Genomic DNA, 12797 nt, shown 5'->3' on the forward strand with positions numbered 1-12797 from the left:
AGACAATTACCGTTAAAAGCTAAAGGTCACACTACTAGGGCTGTAGGTACTTCATGCGCCTTTAGATCTAGGCTACCAGTTGATACTATTTGTGCAGTAGCTACTTGGGCAAGACCACATACATTTGTCACTCACTACAAATTGGATTTGGCCTCCCGGGACAGGTCATCCTTTGGGTCCACTGTGCTGAAGAGTCTCTTTGCTTGAGCCACCCAGGATAAAGGTGCTATGGACACTGTCCCATCAGCAAGAATTATGGTGAGATAGGACTACATAACATAAAGAAGTTATGTACTTACCATAACGTTCCATGTTTGTAGTCCATCTCGCCTATATTCTTGCGTCCCTCACTCCAACCCCATCCCATTTCTGGGGGATCTAGTGGACCTTTTTTTGGGGGCAGCCTGACTTTGCTCTTTATTGTCCACCTGGAATGAATTACGTTTCTAATCCCTTCCTGTGTTTTATAACTTCTTTCTTATTATTATTACCTGATAGGTATTTATTACTTTCTTGCAAACTAGATCTGGGGAATTGTGGTAAGGCACCATGGGATAGGGGCTAGCCTCGAGCCAGTAAAAAGCTCTCGAGCTTTTGTAGGCTGAGTTGGAGGCAAATATCGGCTCCGAACCCATCCAGCAAGAATATAAGCGAGATGGACTACAAACATGGAACGTTATGGTAAGTACATAACTTCTTTTTTAATTGACCCGGATCATCCCTCCTTCTTGGAAAGGTATCCCACAGCCTCCCAAAGACCAGCTTCCCCTGTTTTAGCCAGTCATAGACTCCCTCCTTTCTCAAGGAACCATACGTCCCATTCCCATGGCAGAAAAGGGAAAGAGATTTTACTCCAGACGTCCTAGTACCAAGGAAGGATGGACCATGGAGACCTATCCTGGATCTCTTCCACCTCAACCTGTCTTACAAGTACCCACCTTCCGTATGCTTAATCTATAAATCCTTTTTCCTTTGGTAATGCCTCAGGGATTTCTAGTCACCTTGGATATAAAGGATGCCTACCTACACATCCCTATAAGGCCCAACTACAGAAAATACTTAAGTTTTTCTGTGGGTGCCTCACATTTTCAGTTCTCTTCCTTGCCCTTTGAACTCTCTACAGCTCCAAGGGTATTCATCAAGTGTCTGGCTCCAGTTATTGCTTATTGCAGGGTCCAAGGGATTCAAATATTTCCATACCTGGACGACCTCCTGATACAGGCAGAATGTTCCACAACCCTTCACCACCAAACTGCACAAAGTTACCTCAGTCCTACATGCACTGGGATTCAGCATCAGTTAACCCAAGTCCAACCTGAGTCCCTCCCAGGACCAAGTTTTCCTGCAGTGCAGAATAAGGACAGTTGCCATGAGAGCATTCCTTCCACCCCAAAAGGTGGACAACCTAAAGCAGTACCTGTCCTCTGTCCTCCACACCACTGCTATGACAACCAGACATTAACTCGGGTTACTGGGTCATATAGTTTCCACTATCCCAATGCTGCCATTTTGGCAAGACTCCACATGAGAAAATTGCAGTGGTACCTGAGGTCAATATGGACCCAACATTCACACCCCTTGGACTCCCAACATTCCTTCCTTCCCTGCCTGAGAAAGGAGATCCTCTCTCTGGTGGTTGGAGCAAATCACAGTCAATCCGGGACTCCTCTTACAACCCCCTTCCTCCAGTTCAGGAGATGTACACAGATTCCTCAGATCTGGGCTGGGGAGCTGTTTTACGCAGCCTGAGAGTGCAGGGTATCTGGTCAGACACCTTCACACGGGAGCACATTGACATCAGAGAAATGAGAGCAATTTTATTCACCTTGAGAGTGTTTCTACATATCCTAAAACAAGGACCCCTGAAATTGTTCACAGACAACACTATAGTTTTGTGGTATGTGAACAAACAGGGGGGAAGGAAATCCTACTTGCTATGCCGACTTGGACTCCAAGCCTGAGAACTGGTGGCCCAGCAAGGAGTCTCCCTGCAGGCAGTTTATATCCCTTCAGCACAGAACACTCAGGCAGATGCCCTGAGCAGGTCCATGTCGTAGTCCCACGACTGGATGCTTCACAGGGATGTGTTCCTGGACATTGTTCACAAGTTGGGTACACCACAAATAGATATGTTTGCCTTCCATCTGAACAGACAACTACCACTGTTTTGCACCAGGGTTCCCAGCCCCGTAGCGAGGACAATGGACACCTTTTCAATCTTTTGGAAGGGGATGTTTCTCTATGCACCCCCCTCCTTTCCCACTCCTTCAAAAAGTCCTGCTGAAAATCCAGTGAGACAAACCAAAAATCTTGTTGGTGACCCCCTCTTTGCTAAGACAGCATTGATTCCCCCTTCTGCATTTAGCCAGGGGCAATCATCACAATTTCCCTCACAGAGTAGACCTTTTCACACAGGACAAGGGATCCCTAATCCATCTTCACCTGAAATCTCTGAACCTAACCCTGTGGGTGATAGAATCTTGATCCCTTACAGACACCTTTACACTGACGATGTGCTAACAGTCCTGCAGGAAGCCAGGAAACCGAATGCTAGGAGCGCTTATTTGTCCAAATAGAAAAGGTCCTCCATGTGGTGTCTACAGAGACAACTGAACTCACTTCAAGGAGAGGGCCCCCTTAGTGCTGTCCTATCTGTGTGAAGTCTTGCAAGCAGGGCTGGCACATTTCTCTGTTAAAGCCCACCTTGCTGCTATTTCAGGTTGTCTGCTTCTTGACCCTCCTCTTGCAATCCCGTCTTCCTGCAAAGTTATTCCTCAAGGGAGCATTGCTTCTCAGGCCCCCCAGGAGGCCAGTTCCACCTCCATAGGTCCTGAACTATGTTTTAGAGAAGCTCACGGTTGCTCCCTTTGAACCAGCAGCCAAAGCATCGCCTGAAGCACTGTACTTGGAAGACTGTGCTCCTTATGGCCCTGACATCAGCCCGAAGAGTGTCAGAGATCCAGGCCCTCGTGGCAACTCCTCCCTTTCTCCTCTTCCACAAGGATAGAGTGACTCTGAGGACCAATCATGCCTTTGTCCCCAAGATGGTCAGTGAACTGTCCTTAAACCAAGGTATTCACCTGTAGCAAGAAAATAAAAACTTTTAATTGTTAAGACTTAAAATGAGACGTAAAGCAATAAAACAAAGCCCTTGTTGATTTGTATATGATAAGCGCTTTCGGCTAAAGGCCTCCCTCAGATCATAAAGAATCAGGTTCCACAGGGCTAAGGTAAATGAATGAAACACCAATCATGTGGCTAAATCCAAGCCAACACCTTTTTTCAAAGCAAGAAGTTCACAGCCAATCAGAGTACTTGAAGGAAACAGACCTCCAAGTTGTCAAGTAAAGACAATTTCCTTGAAGAAACAGCACATACCAGGCTAAGGCAGCCTTGTCAACACTAATCAATGCTGATGTTACTTCAGTTCTTTCTTCCCCAGTAAATACTTTGGGTTTATGTAACTACTTAGGGATTGTATACATAACATCAGTCCTTTTAAAATGAAACAACAAAAAATGTAGTTGTTCTAATTCCATTGCTGAGACAGTCATTAATTAATTTCTCTTGGTTCAAGACATAGTGGAAATTGACGTTTTGTGCTGATAAAAACAAACTCTGTAGAATTACTGGTTCAGCATCTGGTATTCACAGGTGGTTTCCCATCCAAGTATTAACCAGGCTCAACCCTGCTTAGCTTCCGAGACCAGACAAGATTGGGCGCATTCAAGGTGGTATGGCCGTACAAGCAAAATCTGCTTCTTTGTGAAATAGATACATACCAAGCTAGAACAGAACATCGGTCCGTGTTGCTATTCCATTGTTCATTTTTTTATTATTAGTGGCAAAGCACATATAGAGGTCATAGGTTCATAGGTGTGTACTAGGCTAATGGCCCTGGAACAACGACTATGACTTCAAACAAGAATCGTGTAAACCTGTTGAGATGTTTGGGAGAAGGGGATATAGTAAAGAGATGATTGATAAAAGCTGTAAAAATTTTTTAAAAGAAATGATAGAAGGGGAAGTAGTAATGTAAATAAGCCAATTACTACTTCTCTGTATAATAGGGACAAAGAACAGACTGGTACCATCTATTTTGTAACTACATATAGCTGTTTTAGCTTTGAGATGGTACAGCAGGTGAAGTATTACTGGGAATATCTCTGTTCCCTGAGAAATGTGGCTGAATGGCTGAAGGAAAAACCGGGGATTTCCTTTAGAAAAGGCAAAAATATTCAGAATTTTATACTGAGGAGTAAATTCACTATGCCCCCCATGAATTTAGAACATAGAGTAATATTAAGTGGGACTTCAATTTGTGGTAAATGTAAGGCATGTAAATTTGTGGTTAAGAATTTCCCACAAATTAATAATATATTCTTTAATACATGGGATCATTTTACATGTAATACTGAGGGCGTTATTTACGCCCTCCAATGCCCTTGTAACCAATTTTATATTGGGGAGACAAAGAGGTCATTTAAAGTAATATTAATGGAGCATGCAAGGGATATCAGCAATAATAAAGAAAGCTCTGTAGCAATGCATTTTAAGAAATTCCATCAAGGCAGTAATGAGGGGCTAAAAGGAACTGTCTTAGAGAAAATTAATGTATCCCAATTTGATGCAAATAATTTTAAAAAACAGTTATTATTTAAAGAATCTGTTTATATCTTAAAATTTGGTACTTTATACCCTTATTAGCTGAATGAAGAATTGAATTGGAGAGTATTAATTTAGCCTTTTAATTGCTCTATTTCATTGTTTAATTTTTTTAATTGTATAATTAATGAATTGATTGCTGCTAATATTTAAAGCACGTGTTTCTAAGGTTCTTTACTCCTTGAAGGCTACATCAGAAGATTTGAGGGAAAGAGCTTATTTTATTAAAGTTTTTGGATTACTGACTGGTTGCATTTTATTAATGGCCCTGTAGCCTTTGCAAGCCTAGCCCATAGGATTACCCTGGCATCGTGCTACCTGACCTTAGTTCCTAGTGCCTTTGTTGAGTAGAGCCACTGGAATGATCCCTGGGGTGAATTTTCTATTTCCCATCCACTCATCAAGATTTCTCTTGAAGAGGGCCAGTGAGGTGCTCTGTTTGACATGTATGGGAAGTCTGTTCCATATCATGGTCAGTCTCTGGGTTATGAACCTGTCCCTCCAGCACATTCTGTTGATTGTGGTAATGAGGTTGAGGTCTCTGGAGCGTGTGATGTGGAGGGATTGGGATTTCTTTAAATGTAGCATTTCTAGCAGAGCTGGGTCAGACATGGCTTTGTAAGTCAAGCAGAGATCACCTCTAAGTAGGCGATGAGGCAGAGAATAGTTGGAGTTTTTTGTGTCCATATAGGACAAGTGTTTAAGGCCTAGGATCCTCTTTGTGAGGTACTTTTGCGGACTCTCCAATTGTTGCAGGTGTCTAGTGAGGTACATGACAAATGGGGCATTGTACTCGATGACTGGCCTAATGTGGGAAGAGTAGAGGGAGACATTGACCTTTCTTTCTGGATGCAAAACCCTTAGTAATGAGAATTGCCACGTAGAAGGACTTTCTGACCACAGTGGCAATGTGGTGATCAAAAGAGAGGTTGCTGTCAACCTGTGTTCCCAGATCTCTTATAACACCTTCTGTGTTCAGTGGACTACCATTGATGTGGTAATTCATGGAAACTGTTTTTTTCCCAAAGGGGATGACGACAAATTTTTTGGCATTGATCTTAAGGCCATGGTTCTGACACCAGTCGTTGGTCAGTGATGCCTTTCTGTAGAATGTCAACATCACTTGGGGAGTTAATAATAGCTCCCTACTTGCAGTCATCTGTGAACTTTGTCAATCAGTGTCCCTTCGTGTTGGCCTGGACTTCAGAGAAGTAGATACCAAACAGGAGAGGACCCAGGACTGAACCCTGTGGGACTCCACTCGTGACTGGTTGTCAGTCTGACTTGGAGTCAGCTACTTTCATGCTGTGGGTTCAATCTGTGAGCCAGTTTGCAACCCACGTACTGATATAGGGGTTGATGCCTAGCGTAGTGAGTTTTTCTATGATTCCTGAGTGGGGAATGGTATCAAAGGCCTTGGTCAGATCAAGGTAGGCTGTATGAACCACCTTGCCTTCATCCACAGCTCTGGTGACTGACTCAAAGAAGTCAACCAAGTTGAGCAGGCATGATTTACCCTTCACAAAACCAAACTGTGTGGGATCCAGAGTTTGGAGATTCCTTGTATCTTTGTTTATTAGGTCCATGATGATGCGTTCCATAGCTTTGCATATCAGACTCGTCAGGCTAATGGGGTGATAGTTCCCAGGGTCTGTAGTTGCTCCTGTTTTGTGGAGAGGAATGACTGTAGCAGTGCACCTGTGGTGAGGCTGTGGTTGAAGATGGCACACAGGTGAGGTGCCAGTTTACTCTGTAATTCATGTAGAACACAGCCAGGGATATACTGTCAGGTCCCATAGAAACTGTATTCTTGGCCTTGGACAGTGCTGTTTTAACCTGTGCAGCAGTAATACTGGGTGTCTGGTAATCTACTGGTATTGTGATTGGTCCTTTGTGAAGGGGAGGGGTAAGACGGATAAAGTTGGCACTGAATCTGTTGGCCAGTATATTGGCAGTATCTGTTGGCTCAGTATAGGAGGTACCATTTTGCAGTAGGTCAGAGCAAATCTGGGTATTACAGTGGAGATTCTTTACATAACTATAGAAGGCCTTGTGGTTGTCTTTATTATCTGATGCAATTCTGTTTTCTTAGCTAGCTTTAGAGAATTTGATGCGGGATCTTAACGTTTTGTTGAGGCTGATAAGGGAGTTTTTCCAGTCTTGGAACTTCACCTTATTCTGCATCAGATTCCTCCTTCTGTTGTAGAGTTTGTTTATGGCAGGGGACCACCAGATTGGCTTCCTTTTTTTGGAGGAGAGCGTATTTGTTCTATTGGGTATGGTGAGATCCATGCATTTGTGTACGTGTTCGTACATTGCATTGGTGTATGATTTGACGGTCATGCAACTATTCTCCATTTGCATGGGTGCCATGAAGTTAGCCACCTCTGTTTTTAGAAGCCCAAAGTTAGCTTTGGAAAAGTTTTCATGGTGGTTACCTTTGTGGGGGGGGGGGGGGGGTTAATTTTCAAGGTGATTAGTTTGTGGTCGGATCTAACCAAGGAGGAGTTGACTATTGGTGTAGAGCAATGGTCGCTCATGATAGTAATGATCAGGTCAAGGATGTTGCTACCTCTAGTGGGGGTATGAACGAGCTGGTCCAGGGCATTAGAATTAATGAATTCCAGGAAACGTTGGGCAAATGTATTGTTACATGAGTAGTTTTTCTAGTTAATGGAGGGGTAGTTGAAGTCGCACAGTATGAGAGTGTTAGGTTGGACCCTAATATTCTCCAGGGTGCTTAGAAACGTGGAGTGTGAGTCTTGGGACATGGTTGGGGACCTATAGCAGATTACGACCTGAATCGCTGTCTTACCCAGTGTTAGCTACACCTGAAGTATCTCTGCCCTCTTGGTGAGAACTTCCCAAACGGCATAATTGTTCAAAATCCATTACATAAAGACAAATGTGCAGTCACTAGTTGTTTATCTCAACATAGACTTTCTGTGCCACGAACTATCTTTCAACTACTAAAGGAACGTAAAGAATACCCATGTCAAGGAAGTGATTTTCTTTGCTCCTCAGTGCTTAATACTTCACTTATCTCTGTATAACATCCTTATGTTGAAAATTATTTTCTTTGAGATTAAGGTAAACTTCACATTCCTTTGCTGGTAGACCAACTACAGAGTCCTTTGTGCACTTGTCAACATATGGATATACACCTTGCCTTTAAAATCGGTTTAAGTGGTACAATTGCATTCAGTCCCGGAGGGCGATCTGCTCGGAGATTGATAATCCAGTTCACCTCACATATTTCAGTCCTATTGCTTATGTCTCCACCTCTAGGGCCTTCAAAGACACTATCAACAACTAGGCTGGCTAGAAACAACTAGGCTGGCTAGAATTTCAAAACTACCTTATAATTCCTCAACTCACTATAGCCCACAACATTTTATACCTACCTGACAACACCCCAATACTCACTCAACTTCTAATCCCTTACAACAATCTCAACTCACTTCGCTCCTCTTGTAAACTCATGACAAAATCTATAAAGGCAAACAACACAGCAGGTGTTTCTTTATTCACTAACACAATAGGTAAAAGCTGGAATCTCCTACCTAGTGACATAACTCTGACCACATCCCTGCCACTTTTCAAACAAAACTTAAACAATACTTCCAAAATCATTGGCTGTGCTCCTGCAATACACCTGGCTAACCATTTTCTCTGTCTCCCCTCCTCTCTTTTCTTCTCTACCCTCCTCAGTTTTGTTTCTTTCACTGTTTTGAGATCAAGTATGTACTTTTTGTACAATTGTGTATATTTAATGAACTGCTTATAGTAAAAGTGTTCCTTTTAAATTTTCTTTCCTTTTTTTGTAAGATCTGATCTTAGCTGTTAACTTAAAATAGTAAATTTTATTATGTAATGTACTTAGTATATAGTGGAGCTTTTCTCCTCGGGCCTCTGCTGAAAATGGACATTGTATCCAGCCAGACTAGCCCGGTCAACAAATGTAAAATAAAATAAAATAAAAATAAAAATCAATGGCTTTAAACATGAAGAATGTAGGGGATACTGAATGACTTAATTTGCCAAAGAGTATTTGTGATCCTTATGCTGGATATCTCTCAGATGGCGTAACACTCTGTCCTTGAATTGTTGGTTGGTTTTGCCTACATAATAAGCAGAACACTTTAAACAAGTAGCTAAGTAAACAATATGTTTACTGTTTCAGGTAGCACTGCATGAAAAACGATATTCCAGTCCCGTAATGGGATGTTTGAATAAATTGCTGGTTATCTATCACAGGGCAGACTTTACACCTGCCACATTTGAAAGTAACTTTCTTATTGATAGAACTTTTTCTAGAGAAAACATCTTTGTACATAGTAACCTTTTCAAGTTCTTTTTGTTTTTAAAAATTAATTTTGGCCTCCCATATAGCCGCGGTGGTGCAGTGGTTAGCGCTGTTGCCTCACAGCAAGAGGTTCTTCCGTTTGATTCTCGGCTGGAGCGCCTTCTGTGTGGAGTCTGCATGTCCTCCCCGTGGTTGAGTGATGTTAAAGACATGCAGGTAAGTGCGAGCGTGAATGGGCGTGCCTTTGTTGAAGGTTGGGCGTTGGGTTGGCAACTTGGCACCGTAAAAAATCATGAGCGGACCGGAGTTCTGCTGTGGTACCCCTAACTGGGAAAAGCTGAATGTCTCTTAATTTTGGCCTCTCTCCCACTGTTTCTTTCACTTTTTCATCTTGGGTCAACACTGGCCAAAACATCTTGATAGTGTTACATATATGCCTCAAATCTTTCGTATATGTGAGCATGAGACCAAGGGTTTGCTGTCCTTTGGAACTGCCATTGGATGGCCTTTGTACTTTCCTGTTAGAAAAATAGGGTTGTCCTTTACCTTTTCTTAAGTTTTCTGTTGATTCTGCTTTCATTGAGATTTCTTTAGTTGCATAACCTCTCTCCTTTAAATGGCACTCCAATTTAACCTTTTCGCATTCATAACCCATGTCTTTAGTACACAATTTTGAGATGCGTGTGGCTTGATTCTCCATTATGTACTTAAAAACATGTCCAGGATGCATGATGTTCCTGTGTAAATAATGCTTCCTCCATGTTTCTTTCCTATGGATTGATGTCTCTATGCCAGATGTCAGATCCAGTTCTATCTTCACATCTAAGAAATCAATTGTTTCTTTAGAACTATTAACTGTGAACTTAAGAAAGTCAGTAGAGTGGTTCAAATAATCTGTGAATAGCATAGGTTGTGAATCAACACCTTTCCACAATATAGAGATGTTCACAAAATGTCCATAGAATATCAAGTGTTCTTTCCATGGATTTCTGTCAGAAAGTACATGCTCTTGCTCCCATTGTGCTAATACAAGGTTCAGGTAACTGTTCGCACAAGGGGTCCCCATGGCTATCCCCCAGTGTTGCCAAAAGTATTCCTTCCCATAGATAAAAACATTGTTTTCAAGAATACATTTCCAAAAGTGTACATATTAGATCAATGTTCACATTCATATCTCTCTGAACCACTGTATTCCTGATGGCTCCAACCCCATAGGTATTGGGAATAACTGTTAAGAGGCTAGTGATGTCCATGGTTACCAACAGCATCTTCAAGTAGTCTTAATGATTACTGTTCATGGTGGAATGTAGTTTGCTAAGAAAGCTACCTGTCCTTCAATACCGTAGTAGCTTGTGGCAACAGTTTCTTCAATTGTTCCTTGACATATATGCATAGGGGTTCTGTAATCTATCCTCTACCTGCTACAATGGGGCGAAGTGGTGGATTTTGTCAATCCTTATGGATCTTTGGCAAGCCATTTATAGTTGGTACAGTTGGATTAGTAACTTCAAAAAAGTTGTATATTTAAGCAATAACCAACGACGTGGTGTGGTATATTGAAGATTATCCACAGTCGGTGTGGTTTAATCACGAGGGTGTAGCCCGAGTGATTAAACAAAGCCAACCATTGGTAAATTTCAATATACCACAACCACGGAGTTGGTTATTGCTGTTATACAATGACATTATTTTAGAAAAAAATGTACTTACTTTTTTTAAATAATGTCTTTGTATAATGGCACGTTACTGTTCTTCCGCCGGTGGTGGTATACTGCTTCCTTTTGTTGATGTATTGCACAGGCATATGGTACTTGGGTTCCTACACATACCCAGAACATCAATACTTTGAAACGGAAGCAACGGATAAAAGAGAATATCCGTTGCTCCATTTGTTTCTTTCTTTTTTATTTATTTAAAAAGAAAAAAGGTTTTGGACACTTTATACCAATGGAAAAAAAGTCCAGGTGAACAGACCTTTTTCTGTTGGTATATTGTGGGATTTACAATGGGCAGGCTGGCCAATCAGCATGCACGTTTTGGAATATTAATGGGGGGGGGGTCGTTGTATAATTCCTTTGTTAACTGACCAGTCATCAGCAACTCGAAGAGATCATCTTTCACACTTGAGACCATTTTATTCAGATCACTTTTGGTGATCTGTGTATAGGTTCGTGCTTCAGTCAGCATTTCTTTCATTCAATCTTTATACCATGGGGAGTCCATCAAAACTATGGCTCCTCCCTTATCTGCTGGTTTGATCACTATGTCTTCTCTATTTCTTAGATCATTCAGTGCCTGTCTTTCAGGTGCTGTTAGATTATGGAAGTGTCTAAAACCATCACTTCCTTGTCTCAAGCTTCTTACTTCATCTTTACAGAGCCGAATAAATAAATCTACAGCTGGATGATTGACTAGTACACATTACTGGGTTTCATATATGACTTAGTTCTTCTTCCTTGTTCTTTCCCAAATATATTTTTCAGGGTGACTTTTCTCTCAAAGTATTTAACATCCAATGCAAACTCACTTAAGTTCGAACACAATGAATGGTATAAGTGTGAGATCTTTGTTTAATAGCTGAATTTGGTCTCTATTCACTTCCAGCCGAGATGTATTTATTACTAGTGTACTATTACGTAATTCATTGTTTTTTTCCTTTTCCTTTCTTGGCTCATGGATCTGGGCTTTCTGTACAAGTTCTGCTTGAGAAAAAAACGGTAAATTGTGAACTATGGGGTTGATGGGCAGCCCCCTCTTTAGGTCTGGTTCCTGTGGCTAAGACAGTTTCTGTGAACTCTCTACCATTTATATTATTTGTTTCTATACTTAATGTTAAGTTTCTACATTTAGAGAGGTGGACGGTATATTTGCTGTTTCATCACTATTGTTTATATTCTGCACTCCTGTTGACTGTGCTTCCACTGTTTCTTTAATGGCTGATTGATGCAGCTTGGCTTTTTTAGAAGATTGTTTAGATGTAAAATTTGTCCTTATTTCTCCCGGCCATTCAAAAATATGCCCTTGCCTAAAATATCTGGTATGTCTCTAGATAGGCTATGAATCTTTAGTTCTTTTAATTTGCTGTCATATGCATTCAAATTCTCCAGCTTACTTAGACTGCCATCCAACAATTCCATCTGTTCTAATTCCAATTGCTTGGTTTTCATATGTTTAGCTGTACTCTCTTCTTCCAATTTGAAATATTCAGTTAACCTTATATACTTAAAGCTAGTTTCTAGGTTAATGGCTTGCATTTTGACAGCAGTTCTGGATGACTATTTCAATAGCTAGGCATGCATTTAACTCTTATTCCTCTAGGAATCACCCTGTAGTGCATACTTGCTTCAAGATGGAACTGCTACCACTGCAGTCTTTTCAGGCGGTAGGCTGCATTTTCTACATCTTTAAATAAGTGTTCTATCTCCGGTGTCTCATTGTTAAAAGAAATTGTATCAAAATTCAAACACAATAGTGGATTGACATTCTCACCTCGGCACTCTGTGGTATTCCTGCTTCTAATAAAGTCTAAAGAAGCTCTCCCTTTTTCCAAAGTGTCTGTTGCCGTGTACAGTCAAAGGATCCAAAATCAACAGAAGCAAGAAAAGGAAACTGTCCTGTGACTGCCAAAGGTGGTTTCAAAAACTAAGCAAAAGTCTGTGTAAAAACTGAAACACACCACCACAGGCTACTAAATATGCGAGGTGAACTGGATTTTCAATCTCCGAGCAGATCGCCCTCCAGGCCTGAATGCAGTTGTACCACTTAAACCGATTTTAAAGGCAAGGCGCATACCTATATGTTGACAAGTGCACAAAGGACTCTGTAG

General features: G+C 41.4%; 1 protein-coding gene and 1 pseudogene across 1 annotated transcript in view; one reads left to right on the plus strand and one right to left on the minus strand.

Annotated features, from left to right (window-relative positions):
* Nucleotides 1–12797, plus strand: part of CNOT10 (CCR4-NOT transcription complex subunit 10) — a 2007836-nt gene that overhangs the window by 803233 nt on the left and 1191806 nt on the right. The gene's annotated exons all lie outside the window — the stretch shown is intronic.
* LOC122799059 lies at nt 3630–3748 on the minus strand (annotated as a pseudogene).

This window comes from Protopterus annectens, chromosome 3.part1, assembly GCF_019279795.1.
Source record: "Protopterus annectens isolate FY-2018-M chromosome 3.part1, PAN1.0, whole genome shotgun sequence".
In the NCBI taxonomy this organism is placed as follows: Eukaryota; Metazoa; Chordata; order Ceratodontiformes; family Protopteridae; genus Protopterus; species Protopterus annectens.